General features: G+C 45.6%; 1 long non-coding RNA gene across 1 annotated transcript; it reads left to right on the plus strand.

Moving 5' to 3' along the window:
* The first annotated feature begins 1,179 nt into the window (after positions 1-1,179).
* LOC142588956 (uncharacterized) lies at positions 1,180-1,878 on the plus strand. The gene is made up of 2 exons (XR_012829758.1): positions 1,180-1,681; positions 1,750-1,878. It is a non-coding gene; the product is annotated as an uncharacterized LOC142588956 (long non-coding RNA).
* Positions 1,879-4,779: the final 2,901 nt, after the last annotated feature.

Here is a 4,779-nt window from a genome sequence, read left to right on the forward strand (position 1 = left end):
TGCTACTGGTCAATGTGGCCAGCGCAAATACTATTGAAAGAGCTGAAAAGGAGTACAGGTCATCTTATGCTTTGTCATCTAAAAACGCATACCTGATGGCTTTATGAAGGTGGTACATTAATATTAAGTTTACAGAAAGTGATCGTTAACTCCGTGACTTACGTAAATCACAATGTACGCATTCATGCAATAAAGGATGACGCGAATTTCGGTTTCGAATCTGTTTTTTGGATGCGCAGTAGTTTCGTACAGTTTAGGTTTGACATGCGATCGCGCATCGACATTGGACGCTATGGCAAACTCGTGCCTTATGTGCCACCGAAGCTCCGAAGTGCTCTGGCATATACCTTCACATGTAAGTAAACGAATGTATCTCCTTGTTAAGAATATCACGCGAGTAGGCAGCTCTTGTGGTGCATCACAATCGTTTGAGAAGCGTCAGAGTAGAGCATTTTTCTGCATGCGGAGCGGTGTTTTTATTTGCAAGTTTCCCTTCAGTAAGAAATTGCTGGACAGGCGGACCAGCGCACCGGAATTGTACTGGCGAAGCCACAAGCAACTCAAAGAATCTGTTTAATTGTTGCACTTTGAACAATCATGCTTCTACAAAGGCCACAGCAGAAAAACAGCCTGATGCCGAGTATTTCTGTGCTACGAAGTAATCAAGAGGCGAGTGCCTAATGCGGACGAAATCGAGTGCATCGAGATTTAGAACGACAGAAAGCTCAGCTAGTTGGTAAGGATTCATTATGCAAAACAGTGGTGAGGCGTGCAGATAGGACACAAGAGTAGAGAAGTGGGCGGCGCTCGTGTTGTTTGCTTGTAAATACTCTACCCTTGTGTCCTGTCTGCACGCCTCACCTCCGTTTTGCATAAAGAGTGCATCAACCCACATATTAATAGCGTAGGCGCTTTATTAACTGTGCAATATTTTCAACACTTCATTGCATGCCATTTCATGTGGAATATCTTTTCTGGTCACAAATTTGTGCAGCGAATCTATTTGCATGATCGAGCCGGGCTTGTGGGACCGTTCACTTGCGTTGTTTTTCTGGAAAACAAAAGCTGATTGCCATTACATAAGTCATTTTAGCATCATGAGACTGCTGCTTGATAAATTCAGAAATAAGCCAAAAAACGAGACAAGCAAAAATAAAAAAACAATTTAATGATGCTCTCTCCACACTGGGATAAATAAAAACAAAACACATCCCATCTGATGTGGACATATCAGACGCCTTGTGAAACACTAAAGGAAAAATTCAGTTTCGAGCTATGGCACTTGCCGCATAGTTGTGGGGGGCCTTGCACTAATAGTGATAGTTACTACTGCATTTAGAAAGTGAAAGCATTCGTGCAGACAAGGATGATTCTTTATATTTTTGGCTACCACTTGAAATGCCTCCACCAAGTGTTACAATGCTGCACGCAGCCATACTAAGGATCTCGCAGCAACACCTGCAGGTAAAAAGCAGAAGCAGTCAAAGTGCTGGTGTGTACTGGACACTATGTTTGAAAACTTTTAGGCAAGAAGAGTGCAAGAAGCAGACATAACTGCATTTATTTCCATAATTTCCCATTTGAATTGCCTTTTCTTTTTGCTTAGACAATGCCTACGCCTAGCCACAGCAGCTCCCTCATACAGACTCCGCAAGCCAGGAGGCCGTGGAGGCAAGTGCAGGTAAGAGGCAAGAAGCAATAGCACTGGTATCGACATTCATCTAATTTCTTTCTTTTTCTTTCGTTTAGGCAGCCAGCGCACCTCGAACAGCCACCTTGACTGCGGGTGTGTCAGTAGATTCATGTTGTACATATGTTCATAATAAACTTCAGTAAACTTGAACTTGATAATAAACTTGAAGGCAAATGGGACATTGATGCATTGTATTTTTGAACATTTATTGTACACATACAATATATGTTACACTTTGCAGTGCTACAGAGCGTATTTTGAAGCTTCCCCCTATATTTTGCGCGTTTAGTTACGTATGTGTTGTGTGGCCCTCAATGCAGTTCATGTTGTAGCAGCTGCTTTGTCTGTGTATCGCACATTGGCTCGTGATATCCACATACTTCTCTCACATATAGAAAATAAAGTTCTATGTAGTCCTCTGTGTTACAACAAAAAATGAAAGTAAACAATCCGATCGTGGAACTGTGTTTAATACAGTGATTCCTATGACAGTTACTGACAAGTTGACAACTTGAACTGGTCAATCCGTCCACAGCCTCCTCTATTTTTCAAAAATAAAGGAGTCTATGATCCGTCATGGCAAGGAATTGTACGTATACATAAAAAGAGGGGGTATGTGTGTGTGTGTTTGTAGTAGGGGTATAGGATTAGGGCGGTACGAAAAAATGTACCAACACCGTCCTCTAGACCCATTCCGTTAAGGTACCGTAACAAAGCGTATTATGCATAAAGTTCATACAACCAACTCTGATATTACTACACACGCCAGGCGACGCGAGCTACATTTGTCATGACGCATTCGCGACTGCACCGGATGCCCTCCATATTATTCTCGTTAATCGTGCTCACTGCACCGAGGCAAAAGAAAGATCATGGGCGCAGGTACCTTTAAAGTATCTCGACCTTGCGAGGCACTGCTGCGCGTGCCAGGGGAGCTGTCCGTGCAAACACTCCCTGGCACACACCTGCCTCGGCGGCCCCAACCTACATACCGTTCTGCCACGAGCTTTGATCCCCCCACTGTCCCTTGGGTGCTCTGTGGACTTCCTGCGCCGCCTGCTTTATTATATTCTCAGGTGCTCTCCTGAGACTTCCGTTTGTCGGTTACATGTGCCCTACAGCTAGCTGGATCAGTACTTATAATAATAAAAAAACCCGATCTAGCGTCACGACGATATATCGCGAAAGCGGCTTTTGCAACATACCGCGGCCGTGCGAAGAGAATAACGGAACGCCAGCGAGGAATCTGACCACAGCTTCCGAGCTCGTAACCTCGTCGAGTGACACTCCTGCAACAGGCGTGACCGCTGAAAACCGCATACCGCCGGAAACTTCAACAGGATCATCCCTCGGTTGCATAACTGCCACTTGTACGGCCAACATGGACCACACCCACACCGTCCCGCAACATAGAATAAAAAACCAACTTATAAAGCCCAAACACACGGCTGCACGCACACATCACGACAACTACAAGCGAGAGGCCGAGCTGCTACGCTGCTACTGTTGCCGGATTAAAACTGACTACTGTCACCAAGTCTAGCACGCGTCTCAGGAGCTGGCAACCTCGGCGTGTAGCAACATGGCGGCGCTCTTGCGGTTCCCGATTTCAATGCATGGGCCCTATGGGTAGCTTGTCCTCTAGAGTCAGTATAGTAACTCTACGCTCTAAAAAAATGCGCATTTCCGCTTCTTGTTTTAGCTGCGCCATTTGGCGTCCACCTAGGTAAGTTCCATGCGCTGCCGCTGCTTATTTTCGAACCACTGCGGAAGTTAGTTTCCCTTCTCTAAAGTTGTTCTTATTTCTATGGTGTCGTGATGTGTGCGTGCAGTCGTGTGTTTGGGCTTCTTGTTCTATGTTGCGGGACGGTGTGGGTGGAGTCTATGTTGGCCATACAGGTGGCAGTTATGCAACCGAGGGATGATCCTGTTCAAGTTTCCGGCGGTATGCGGTTTTCAGCGGTCACGCCTGTTGCAGGCGTGTCACTCGACGAGGTTACGAGCTGGAAGCTGTGGTCAGGTTCCTCGTTGGCGTTCCGTAATTCTCTTCGCACGGCCGCGGTATGTTGCAAAAGCCGCTTTCCCGATCTGTCGTCGCGACGATAGATCGGGTTCTTTTATTATTATATTAAGTACTGATCCAGCTGTAGGGAACATGTAACCGACAAACGGAAGTGTCATGAGAGCACCTGGGATTATAATAAAGCAGGCGGCGCAGGAACTCCAGGGCACCCAAGGGACAGTGGGGGGATCAAAGCTTGAAGCAGAACGGTACGTAGGTTGGGGCCGCCGAGGCAGGTGTGTGCCAGGGAGAGTTCGCACGGACAGGTCCCCTGGCGCTTGCAGCGGTGCCTCGCAAGGTGGAGGTACTTTAAAGGCACCTGCGCCCATGATATTTCTTTTGCCTCGGTGCAGTGAGCACGATTAACGAGAATAATATGGAGGGCATCTGGTGCAGTCGCAAATGTGTCATGGCAAATGTAGCTCGCGTCGCCTGGCGTGTGTAGTAATATCAGAGTTGGTTGTATGAACTTTATGCATAATACGCTTTGTTACGGTACGTTAACGGAATGGGTCTAGAGGACGGTGTTGGTACATTTTTTCGTACCGCCCTAATCCTATACCCCTACTACAAACACACACACACATACCCCCTCTTTTTATGTATACGTACAATTCCTTGCCATGACGGATCATAGCCTCCTTTATTTTTGAAAAATAGAGGAGGCTGTGGACGGATTGACCAGTTCAAGTTGTCAACTTGTCAGTAACTGTCATAGGAATCACTGTATTAAACACAATTCCACGATCGGTTTGTTTACTTTCATTTTTTGTTGTAACACTGAGGACTACATAGAACTTTATTTTGTATATGTGAGAGAAGTATGTGGATATCACGAGCTTAAGCCAATGTGCGATACACAGACAAAGCAGCTGCTACAACATGAACTGCATTGAGGGCCACACAACACATACGTAATTAAAGGTACAAAATATAGGGAGAAGCTTCAAAATACACTCTGTAGCACTGCAAAGTATAACATATATTGTATGGGTACAATAAATGATCAAAAAAAAAACTATGC

Source organism: Dermacentor variabilis, chromosome 7 (genome assembly GCF_050947875.1).
Source record: "Dermacentor variabilis isolate Ectoservices chromosome 7, ASM5094787v1, whole genome shotgun sequence".
NCBI classification, from domain to species: Eukaryota; Metazoa; Arthropoda; class Arachnida; order Ixodida; family Ixodidae; genus Dermacentor; species Dermacentor variabilis.